This window comes from Dasypus novemcinctus, chromosome 1 (genome assembly GCF_030445035.2).
Source record: "Dasypus novemcinctus isolate mDasNov1 chromosome 1, mDasNov1.1.hap2, whole genome shotgun sequence".
NCBI classification, from domain to species: domain Eukaryota; kingdom Metazoa; phylum Chordata; class Mammalia; order Cingulata; family Dasypodidae; genus Dasypus; species Dasypus novemcinctus.
In genome coordinates, this window is record NC_080673.1 from 48236856 (window position 1) to 48249960 (window position 13105).

General features: G+C 37.8%; 1 protein-coding gene across 1 annotated transcript in view; it reads right to left on the bottom strand.

Annotated features, from left to right (window-relative positions):
* The window catches only part of C1H4orf51 (chromosome 1 C4orf51 homolog), a 65476-nt gene that overhangs the window by 13311 nt on the left and 39060 nt on the right, over positions 1-13105 (bottom strand). The gene's annotated exons all lie outside the window — the stretch shown is intronic.

Below are 13105 nucleotides of genomic sequence, written 5' to 3' on the forward strand. Positions count from 1 at the left end.
CCCACCCCATCCCAACCATAAGGCTCTTTGATGCTGCTATTTTAGGATCATAAAATTCTAATCTAGGGGTTCAGATTCACAGAAGAAATTAAATGCTATTTAATTTCTATTTAAAATACTATTTAAAATACTATTTTTGGATTATGTCAGTCTCAGATAGTCACTTTCCTCAGAAGACAATTCTGATGGTGAGCAAAATACAGTCAACTTTCACTAATCTGACTCAAACTTCCTGGTACTTTTACCGCACCAGTTACCTAGAAGCTCATAGGTGACCATAGATAAGCTGATGAGTTAACGTAATAGAGGACTACAACTGGTAGGAGAATTGACAATTGGGAATGTACTTTCCAAATTTGAATATAAAAAAATTTTTTTTTACTTATTTTGGTAATTCAAAGTTTTTCCTTTAATGCAGAAATATAAATATATCTATTTTTTACTCCATTCATTTGGGCTTTAGGATAAATCTGCCAGTAGATGAACAGACATTTATGTTTGTATTATAAATGAATAAGTGGTATCCTAAGTAAATTATATCTATAATATTTTTAAAGATTATAGGGAGAAAAGTTAAAAGCACACAGAAAGAAAATATGCCTTCCTATTTACTCACCCAATAATTGACATGTCAGTTATCAACAACTTTTTTGCACTCTTTATAATAGTTCCTCCAAGAACTCCTACCTGCCAGCACTGTGTAAGCCTGTGATTACTGTGACTGATATCATGTGTGGATGCTGAGGGCAAAGAGAATAAAGGGAGTAAACAGATGGAACCCAATTAGTCCCAACCATTGGCCTACCATTCTGCCTTCCACAGTCTAGGAATTCATTTTTTTCAACAAATATTTATTAAGTGCCATGACAAACAGCATTGTATTGCAGCTAACAGAAGAGGTAAAATATATCCTGATTGCATGAGCTTACATTCTGCAAGTTCCAAGTAACTTTGCATAACTTAGGCATGTTACTGGTCAGTTTGGGTTAGATAGAGAGTCAACAACCTTGAAAGAGTGCTTTCTGGCTAGATAATGTGGGAAGATACAATGGAACTAGTAAAACTAAATTAGCAGGGAATTCTGCTCCCAGCCATGATGTAGCAACTGGTACCAGACTTACCTTCCCACAATAAATAACTAAAAAACTGAAAAAAAAAAAGATTAAAAAATTATTTAGATATTAGAAACAGGCAGCACAGTACTGACATCTATGAAAAAAGGAAAATAAATAAGACAGAGATTAGAATGTTGAGAGACCTCTGGAATTCCGGGTGTAGAATATAGAAAGGAAGGACCTACACAAGAAAAGAACCCAGATATCTAAGTAAGAGTCCTTCTGAGTTTTGGCTATATCACTCCTTGTGATGGTTTGAAGCTGTATGAACCCCAGAAAATTGTGTTCTTAAAGTTAATACATTCCTGTGTGTGCAAGCCTATTGTAAGTGTAGCCTTTTGTGTAGGTCATTTCAATGAAGATATGGTTCAGAGTGGGTCTTAATCCTCTTACTGGAGTCCTTTACAAGAGATTAAATTAAGACAAACAGAGAGAAAGCCTTGGAAGCAAGAAGCTCGAGTCAATGAAACCCAGAAGAAGAGAGCGCTCGGCAGACACAGCCATGTGCCTTGCCATGTGACAGATGAGTCCAGGGACACTGGCAACCAGTCTTTGGGAAGAAAGCCTAGCCTGATGATGCCTTGATTTGGACATTTTTCTTGGCCTGAAAACTGTAAGCTTGTAAGTTAATAAATCCCCATTGTTAAAAGCTAACCCATTTCACAGTACCTGCATTTCACGTAGCCTAGCAAACTAAAACACTCCTGTCCCCACAAGAAGAAAAAGAAGTTGAAAACTGAAAACCAATAACACTTCTTAGATCTATCAGAGAATTGAGATCGCAAGGCAGATCACTGCCCCCAAAACTAGAGAGACAGGCAAACACACAGAACTACAACTTACCTAGACCAGAAGCTGTGAGAACCAGTAAATAGTAAGAACTCTCAAATGGTAATTGATGAATTACTGGAAGCTTGAGTGTGACCAACTAGAGAGTTAAAACTCCTGGGGGACCACACTTGGGAGTGGGGTGGAGAGAATATTTTCATGAGTTTTACTTCCAAATGACCCACAGGGGTCTTATGATGAAAATTGGGGGGAAATCCCTGCTTGTTTTGTCTAGGAGAAGGTAAATGGAACCATTTTGAAATATTCTCAGGGAAGCTGATGTGGCTCAAGTGATTGGGCTCCTGTCTACCATATGGGAGGTCCCAGTTGTGGTTCCTGGGGCCTCCTGGTGAAGGTGAGCTGGCCCGCATGGAGAGCTGATGCAACAAGAAGATGCAACAAAAAAAGAGACACAGAGGAAAAGACAATGAGAGACCCAACAAACCAGGGAACTGAGGTGGCTCAAGCAATTGAGTGCCTCTCTCCCACATTGGAAGTTCCCAGATCAGTTCCCAGTGTCAAAGACGAGAAGAAAAGCAAACACAGAAGAATGTGCAGCAAATGGACACAGAGAGCAGACAGTGAGGACAAGCAGCAATGGGGGAGGGGGGAGGGGGAATGGGAATAAATAAATAAAAATAAATCTTAAAAAAATATATATACTCAGAGCAGTCTGTTCTCCATAACAAAGTCTTGCTCTCAAGGGAAACTACTTTACCAGAGACTTATCTGACATGGGGGAAGGACAATCAGCCAACTCCAGTCCATTCAAGGCTTTTTCTCATAGAAAAGGAAGAAAAAAAGTTTAAGAAACTCTTCTGAAGATCGCAGTTCAGTGATTCTGGCCCATAGTTTTAAAATGATATTTAATCATAAAATTATAGAATACTTCTCTTCTTCAAAACCTTATCACAACACCCACAGGTTTCCATTCTAATGACATTGAATCACAACTGAGAAAGCTGCAAGACACAGACACTATTTAAGAAAGAGTTTCTAGGGATTTCCCCCAGACAACAGGGGAGAAAAAAAAACAAGATCAGTTGAGGTAACTGATGTTTCTGACATTTACAGCTGCAGCAACATTAAACACACCTTAATTCTAGCGAGAAAAACATAAAATCTTACACTAACCGCCTATTTACCTCAGTTCCTATTATCCAATGCTTCATGTCTGACTTTCAATAAAAAACTACAAGGCATGCTAAAAGGCAGAGAAAAAAAAAATAACAAAACAGTCTGAAGAGACAAAGCAAGCATCAGAACCAGACACAAATATGGCTGAAATTTTGGAATTATGAGTCAGGGAATTGAAAAAAAATGGAATCTCTAGATCTGAAAAATATAATTTATAAGATTAAAATGTTACTAGGTGTGTGTACGATCAGTTTAGACACTGCAGAACAAAAGACACCACTCTAACTATCCAAATAGAAATAACGTGGAAGAATAGACCAAAATAAAAAGGAAACAGAGTCTCAATGATCCTTGGGGTGATATCAAGTGGTCTAACATACATGTAACTGGAATCCCAGAAAAATGAGATGTAAGGGAGGGAAGGCTGAAGAAATCAGGGTCAAAATTTTTCCAGAATTGATCAAATTTATAATTCATAGATGGAAAATTCTCAGCAGATTCCAAATATAATAAACAGAGAAAACCAAAAAAGCACAATATAATCAAATTGTGGAAAACTGATTTTAAAAAAGAGCAAATCTAAAAACTGAACCAAAAAAAATGCACATTACACATGGGTGAAAAAGTTAAGATTAAATGCTGATTTCTCACCAGGAACAATGTAAGCCAAAAAATTATGCAAAGCCTTTTTTCAAAAAATTTGGTGGTTTTAAAATATTTCCACAAATTCTTTGGTACTCTTCAAGTGGTACAGAATAATTCCCCTCCTCTTGTGTGGGCTGTATTTGGTGACTTGCTTCAAACTAATAGAATATGACAGAAGGATGCTATGTGACTTATAAGATTAGAACATAAAATGCATTGTGGCTTCTTTGCCCCATCTCTCTTGGATCACTCACTCCAGAGGTAGCCATCTGACATGTCATGAGGACAGCCCTATGTAGAGTCCTACACGGGATGAAAATGAAGCCTCCTGACACTAGCCAGACTGGAAGTGAGGAGTCCTAACAAAAGTCATGTGAATAAACTACTTGGGAAGTGGACCCAATTGAGCCTTTTGATGGCTGCAGCCCTGCCCAACATCTTGACTGCAGCCCCATGAGAGACCCTGAACCCCCCAACTCAGTTGCTCCCAAATTCCTGGCCCATAGAAACTGTGAGATAATAAGTGTTTGTTGTTTTAGATTGCTAAATTTGGGGGTTATTTGTTACACTGCAATAAAAAAACCAATGCACCTACTCTTGTGGAGCTTACGGCATAGTTTATTCCTTTACAAAGCTATGACCACTCCATATTTACACTCTTGTATCTTGTGGTACAATATTTTTAGTGTGTTGGAAACCTGTCAATTCTATATATAGCAAAATATCCTTTAAAATCAAGGTGAAATAAAAACTTTTTAAGACCAAAAAAGATTAGAGTTTATTGCCAGCAGGTCTGTACTATAAGAAATATTGAAGGGATTTCTTTAGGTTAAAGGAAAATGATAATAGATGGAAATTTGAACCTATAAAAAAGTGATGGAAATGATATATTTTGACTCCACACAAAACGAGAGATTTGTGTTGAAGCAACTGTTTAAGTAAAAGTGAAACTACTATCTCCTTAACCCGTCAACATCCCACAATGATCAGCCAACCCTTCTCCCTGTTTTTAGGGAGGATTTCTGTGAATCTATGAGGATGGAGCTGTTTCTCACACATGTGGGCATGGCTTAGGAGATAGAATTAAGAATGGGTAAAGGGATACTTCTCTAACTGGAGAAAGAGCAACTGTAAGATTCTCCATCAGCCTCAATAGACTAGTCAGAGAGTTTCACACCCCGTCAGGCATCAGGCACCGCCCCTAACCAGCAGGAAGCAGCTGCAGAAGAATGACCATCGCCCTTCAGCTCCCCCGTGAGAATAGGGTGTAAACTTTCTGAGGGGGAAGTTGAGGCAGGTTAGTATAGGAAACAGGGAAGGCCACTGGTTTGAACATAGCCACGAGACCTGGCCTGGAAACCCCCTGAGGGAAGGAAGCTGATTGAGAAAAAGCTATAACCATTATAGCCGAAAAGCCTGCTAAGATCATGGTACGAAGTTCCGTTTGAAACTCCTGGGCTTAAAAGGAGTCCTGGGGAGAGTGGAGGTAGCTCAGTGGTTGAGCACCTGCTTCCCATGTATGAGGTCCTGGGTTCAATCCCCAGTACCTCCTAAAAATAAAAAATAAATAAAAATTTAAAAATTAAAAAAAATAAAAAGTCCCAGATAACTCCACACAGAAAGGTCTTCCCATTGGTTCCCTGAAAGCTAACACGAGAAGGTAAAAAGGCAACCAACAAGGATAGCAGACAGCTGAGATCCCTCCTTAATATGGCAAAGGGAGAGAAGGAAAGGCTTAAAAAGACCTATTCCAGGCCCCACATGCACATCTCACCCTGTAGCACGGTCTGCACCCATGTCTTGAATGTGTACTTTTCCTTTTTCTCATTTCTTAATAAACTCTTGTTACTGACCATAAGGGGGAAAAAAGATTCTCCAGAGTCTGATGTTGGAAATGGTTAATTGAACGTTTTGATAAATGATCTGGAAGGAGTGAGTGATGGCCTCTCTCCTTGCAGATGACACTAGGCTGAGCCAAGGAATGAAATGCTTAGCCATAGGTATAAAACGTAGAAGATCTTGCGTAATTTTGGGAAAACGTTGAAATGTAACAGATGATCTTTAGTGTGGCAGATCCAAAGCAAAGCAGTGAAATAAAATAATCACACTTGTAGACACCACATTAATCAAATAATCAAAGTTAGCCTCACTGACATCATTCACTTCCTGATATGATTCCCTGAGAAGGACACAACATCACTTAAGTGGTATTCCTGCCAGAAACACATAACCTGAATCTATTCACAAGGGAACATCAGACAATTCCAAATTGAATGTCATGCTATAAAATAACTGGTCTGAACTCTTAAAATATGTCAAGTTCTAGGAATACAAAGTAAGGTTGAAGGACTGTCCCAGATTAAGGGAGACTAAAGAAACATGAAAACTAAATGTGATGTGTGATCCTGGACCAGGAAAAATAGCTAAAAGGCATTATTGGGACAGTTGACCAAATTGAATATGCACTGTGGAGGAATAATCTTGCACCAATGTTAAATTTCCTGATTTTGATAACTGTTCTGCAGATAAATAAGAGAATGCCCTTGACCTTAGGAAATGCACACTGAAATGTTTAATGGTCAAGGGGTATGAGTCCACAACTAAATTTTCAATGGTTCAGAAAAAATAGGCACACACAAATATCAGTATGTGTGTAATTGTGTGTGTATATATGTGTGGGGTGGGGGAGAGAGATGTGGAGATTTGCAAAGTTTCCATAAGTTTAAAATTATATCAAAATAAAAATTGCTCTCCCAAAAATTTAGTGAGCAGGAATTCAGTAAACTGGAGACTTCAATTAGCCTTTTGTGCTTGTGGGTATTCTAATTCTAGGAAAAAGTGACTCGTCAAAAACTCTAATTCACATTAGGCATTTAATTTATGCTGGAAAAACGTCCACTGTTTATCCTGGACTTGGTACACATTCAGTCCTACCTGCTAAGCCAAGAGTCCTCTATAATTGGCCTTTGCTTATGTGTCAACTAGATAGTAAGGCTTTCCCAGACCAGACCGTTCTCTATTAAATAACAACACACCCCCAACTACCACCAATCTGCACTCCATTTTTAATGATCTTTGTAGCACTTATCACCATATGAACTAATTACTTGTTCATTTGTTTAGTCTGCCCCCTCTACACACACGAAAATGTAAACTCCATCCAGGCAGGAACTGACTGTTTAGTGTTGTATCCCTGACATTTAGAACAATGGCTTATACATATTGATTGAATGAATGAATGAGTAAATGAGCGAATTACTATTATTCAAAGCCATTGCCCAGGACTTAGACTTAATAGGCCAGGAAAGCGGGCTCATACATTTTACAAAACTTTTTAATATGAAAGTTTCAAACAAAATGTGTTTCTACTAAATTTTTGTTCAATACAATTTACTGAAGCCTTCTTTCCCCAAATATTTCCCATAATCAATTTTCTTCTATAAATAGAGTTACTGTCTTCAAGTAATTTGCAACTAATTGGTTTTTTTAAAAAGATTTATTTATTTATTTATTTCTCTCCCCTTACCCCCCCACCCTGGTTGTCTGTTCTCTGTGTCTATTTGCTGCATCTTTTTTGTCCGCTTCTGTTGTTGTCAGGGGCAAGAGAATCTGTCTCTTTTTGTTGCGTCATCTTGCTGTGTCACTTCTCCGTGTGTGCGGTGCCATTCCTGGGCAGGCTGCATTTTCTTTCACGCTGGGCGGCTCTCCTTACCGGGCACACTCCTTGCATGTGGGGCTCCCCTACGCGGGGGACACCCCTGCGTGGCACGGCACTCCTTGCGCGCATCAGCACTGCGCATGGGCCAGCTCCACGCGGGTCAAGGAGGCCCGGGGTTTGAACATGTGGTAGACGGACGCCCTAACCACTGGGCCAAGTCTGCCACCGCAGCTAATTGTTGATGTAGATAGAGATTTATAAACAAAACCATGGGAAAATGCTGTTTTTCATTAACCCTGATACATATTTATGTGTAAGCAAGTACCTAGTAATCTTAAAGGAACTTAATCCTTTTATCTACAAAATATAGGCCATGACCTCCACCCCTTATTTATCTCTGAATGGCAGAAAAATGGGGAAAAGTATGAAGAAAACAGATATTAAACATAAAACCTTTTCTATGGCTGACAAAGCACATGAACAGATATAGTCCTTTCACAAAGCAAAGAGGGGAAAGAAACATGGGATAATAAGAGTGAAGCTTGGGAGATTGCCTGGCCTAGAGCTGGGCCTCATGTAGGGTCTGAAACATAGCAGACACTTGCAGATTTAATGTTTAGTTTCCATTCATCACAAGTGACCACACAGGTCCAAAGCACATATAGCAATGTCATTTTGCGTGAGTTATGAATTTGCATCATGTGATGGAAGGAGTGAGTTATGTGATTGGTATAGGAGCCTGCCCCTGCCCAGGTCCAGCATCTCACCTTGGATTTGTTACTGCATACTCCTTCTTGAGCACTCATTTTATGAGGAAAATGAGGTAATGTTGTTCATGAGTTTGCAAATTCAACCAGTCGACAAATTGTTACTAATTGGGGGAATAATAGAGATAACAGTAATATTCAAGCCAGATGGGTTCCTGCTCAAGCACATTTAGTTGGGAGAGGATATAGGAAATAAGCAAACAAATAAATGAGTTAATTTCAGGTGGCAAAAAATTGCTATGAAGAAAATACAAATAGGTAATGGATTAGATACAATGGGGGGGGAGTGGACAGTCTTAGATTGGTTGATCAGTAAAAGTCTTTCTAAGCAGGTGACAAATGAGTTAAGAATGGAGACAAGTCAGCCAGGTCAGACCTTGGGAACAGCTTGCACCAAGGCCTGAAAGCAGGAACAATCTTGGTATGTTCAAGAAGACAACAAACACAAAGGATAGTGTGGCTGTAGCACAGTGAACAAGTGCCATGAGAAAGAGTTGGACAAGATGAGGTAGAGGATGAGGTAGAAGGGATAGGCAGGGCCAGACCTCAGGAGGTGGAGGTGTCAGACATACCATCTTCCTTGTCTGCCAATATTCTGCTACATCTTAAACTCAGAAGGTGTTATGGGTGAGCTCTTGGGCTTTGAATGTTGTCATACCTCCTTCAAATCTACCTCCCTCCGTGACTCACAATCAGGTACTTAAATCATCTAACTCTTACTTTCTTCATCTGTAAAATAAAGATAATATCATCACAAGGTTCTTGTGACGCTTGAATAAGATGGTGTATGTGAAGAAAGCACATATATCTTCTAATTTGTTTTTGCTGCCCTAGCCTTCCAAACTCAATCCAACAATATAAAAGAACAGCTCCACAGAAGGAAAAAAAAAAAAAGAACACTATTCTTTCAGGAACTCAAAGGCAAAAGCGGCCAGAAGTTGAACAAAGTTTTTGTGTAACTCCAGTTCGCACATAATAATTTCTATTATGATTATTACACCCCAGCTCGCAGATCTTTCCCAGGTCCCTCAGTGCCTGCCATTAGCCGCTATTCCATCTTTGATTTTCTTATTTCCATTTGAAACATCTATACTTGTCTACACTCATGGTTGTGTAGTTCACTTTGATCCATCATGACAATTTCATAAGTTTTTGCTATTTTTAAACTTGTTCTCCAGAATGCTTGTATATTAGTACCCTTCTCTGCATGAAACTTGGGTGAGTAGACTACTCAGTTTTCCATGTCTCTGAAATGCAAGCCTACTTTGGTGAGACTCATATTTGTCCAATAAAATCTGTTCCTCTTCTTCATGGGCAATAACTACATGATATCCCTCAGCCTCCCTGTAATTAGTTAAGGCCATGTGACTGAGTTTTGATCAACAAAATGTGAGATGAAGTGATATGCATCACTTCCAGGCCTAGTCCATTAGTCCTCCCATGGGCAATCCTTTATTCTCTTTCCCATCAGCTGCTGAAGCAAAGGACACAAAGGCCCTAGGGAATGGCAGAGCCACAAGATGGAAGGAGTGGTTTCCTGCATCACCAGGTGAAGGCTGAAAGTACACAGAATCACACAAGCAAAACACAAAGCCTCAAGATGGCAAGCAACTGGAGATTGGGAGTTTATCTGTTATAGTTAATAATATCCTAATATATGGCTCACAATTTGGTTTTATCTAGCTGGACATTCTTTTTACACACAGAATTTCATCAACCAGAAATATGATGAGTAACATATTGTCTTGGTTTCCCAGCTGCTAAGACAAATACCGTACAAGGGCTAAGGGTAAATGGGAAACTATTGGAACACAGTTTTGAGGCTAGGAGATGTCCAGAATCAAAGCATCAGGAAGGCAATGCTTTTTCTCCAAATGCCATGGTATTCTGAGCCTGGCTGCCCATGAGCCTTGGGCCCTTGGCTTTTCTGTCACATGGCAATGCACATGGTGATATCTTCTCCTCTCTTTTCTGCATTCTGTTGACTTCCAGCTTTCTTCCTCGATGGGGCTTTCTCTTTATAAAGCCACCAGTTATAATATTAAGGTCCAGTTTGATGCAGTTGGCCACACCTTAACTAAAAATAACACCTTCAAAAGTGTTGAAGACATGGGAATGGATTAAGGTTAAGAACAAGCTTTCTTTTTCTGAGGTATATAATTCAACCTGCCACTCATATAGAGGCATATCAAATGTCTTATTGTGATATTATATGGTACTTTCTATTCACAAAACTTATTTCCCCTCCATTTTGATTGATAAACTCACATTCATCCCTTTATTTGTCACCTCATTTTCTTGTCCAGAAGAAGACTTCCTGACCATTTTGCCAGATTTGTTCATGAAATCAATCCACCAAAAGTGACATTAGCAAATCTCTTTTTATTTTTTTCAAAATACTTTCAAAAGCACATAAGGGGAATGGGTATAGCTCAGTGGTTGAGCACCTGCTTTGAATATTTAAGGTCCCAGATTCAATCCCCAGTACCTCCTAAAAAACGTACATAAGAACCTTCCAGATTTTGCCTTTTTATTATTTTTAATCCTATTTCCCATCTCTTCCTACAGTGGTCCTTAGGTTTTCAAGCCAAGGCCAAGATCCTTAGAGGCAGTGCTATTTTCACAGAGTGAGTGCACATGATTTCCTTTCATTCCTTCTCTCAAGACCATCTTTTAAGGGGCATTTCCCTGGGAAACTACTGCAACTCTCCTCTGCTAACTGACAATCATCAATCCATTCTTACTACAAAAACTTCTTCCAAGCTACACCAGAAATTCAAGATTTTCATTACTGAAGATATTTTAGTTCCTGAAATTACTTCTCCTTAAAATCTTTCCTGGCTAATTAGAAGAGTCAGGGTTATAGAGCTAGAAGGAGATGAGATGATGCTTCCTAGTTTAAAGAGAAATCCACAGGACTGCACCTAATTTTTGAATTCTTTACCATGTACATATTATGATCTAGTCCAGGGGTTCTTAATCTTTTTTGTTCAATGCACTCCTTTGCCAGTCAGGTTAAAACCACGGACCCCTTCTCATAATGTAGCAGCAGATAGTTTTATGACACTCAACTAGTTGGGTCTAAGGACTATGATAATTTCCAAGTATGGGTGAGCATAAGTAATTTTTTGAGATATGCAACAACTGTAATGTGATTTGAAATGAGTACTACTGTAATTTATTGCATGCATTCATAAGTGAAGGAAATAATAGATTTTAGTTAGTTATCAGAGAAAATAAAGATAATAAGTTGATTTTTTTCAATTCAAGTTCATGGACCCCCAGAAATCTTTCCATGAACCACTTGGGGTTAGTTAACAACCCCGATCTATAGTCTATTCTGAATAGTAAATAATTTATATTATTGTCTTTGCGTGTATGCCTAAGTCTTCAATTATAACCACAAAAGGGCAGGGAGGTGACTGTCTAATTTGCTTTATGTGGTACCTTACCCCTGATTTCATAAGAAAAGAGGCTAACCATAGTAAGTGATCTTGAAAATAATGATAAGCCAGAAGAAATGTCATTTTAAAAGATTCAGTCAGTGTAGAAAAAATAATGAGAGAATGTGGTTGTATGGACTCTTAACTTCCAGGAGCTATAAAGTCCACTGTAACCAATAATAGACACTACTAGTAAAATGGAAGACAAAATTGCAGAAAACATTTATAAAATAGGCTAAGCTAAAGCATACTGCCCTAATATGCAAAGAGTTTCTACACATAATTTTAAAAAGCTAAATACCCTAGTAGAAAAATGGGCCAAGGAAATAAATAATTCAGTAAATAACTGTAAATACGAACCAGATGAAACAAACAACAAAAAAAGAAAAAACAAAACAAACAATGAAAAAAGAATTGTAAATAACTAACAAACACTAGAACATATGCTCAACTTCATTAAAAATCAAAGATGTGAAAATAAAAATAAAATCAAAATACCTGCACATCTCACACTGGAAAATATTAAAATGATTTTTAAAAGGCAGTGTTAGAGAGGATATAGGAAAACAGGCATTCACATGTACTGTTGGGACAAGAGACCAATTGATATATGGCCATATATCAAAATTTAAAATAAGCATAGCTTGTAACCCAAGAATTCTACTTTTGTGAATGTGCCTTGAGGAGATGATTATAGAATTGCAAGAATGTATATTCAAATTTATTCATTACATCATTATTTATAAAAACTATAAATTTGAAAAGCCTAAATGCTTAGCAGTCTGGGATATTTTTAAATTGTGCTATGTCTAGTCAATGGAATACTAGAAATTCATTAAAAATGAAGACAAAGAATTATGTTTACTAACACTGAAACATGTCCACAAAAATATTGAGTGATCAAAAAAGACTACAGAAGGTTCAGATTTTATCTATGTTCTCTGTTTATGTATCTTTATAGATACATAAATATAGACAGACATTTTTAAGGAAGTTCACCAAAATGTTAATGATGATTATCCCGAGGGGAAGAGGAATTTCAGATGAGTTTTACTTTTCTATTCCTCTGCATTATTTGGAAACTTACAATTATTTGGAAACTAACAATCAAAGAAAAGTCACTATTGTTTTTTTTTTTAATATAATAAACTTTATTTTTAAAGAGGTTTTAGATTCCAGAAAATTACATTGAAAGTACGAGGGAGTCTCATGTACCCCCCTCCCTCTCCCACATCATCCCGTTTTTTTTTTTTAATGTAGCAGTACTATTTATTATGATGTATCTGTAAAAGCCACTGACTTAAAAAATGCCTCACTAACCTACCTACAGTAATAATCTAAAAACAAAACCAGTATTGTGACATTTATCAGTACTTCACACATCTAACAAATACTGAATGAGGCAACCATTGTTACAACTTCTTTAAAGCCAAAAACTTAGGCACAATTCAGAATTAAGAGAAACTTCAGAATATTCACATTTGCATGAATTTTTGGCTGAACTTACAAAAA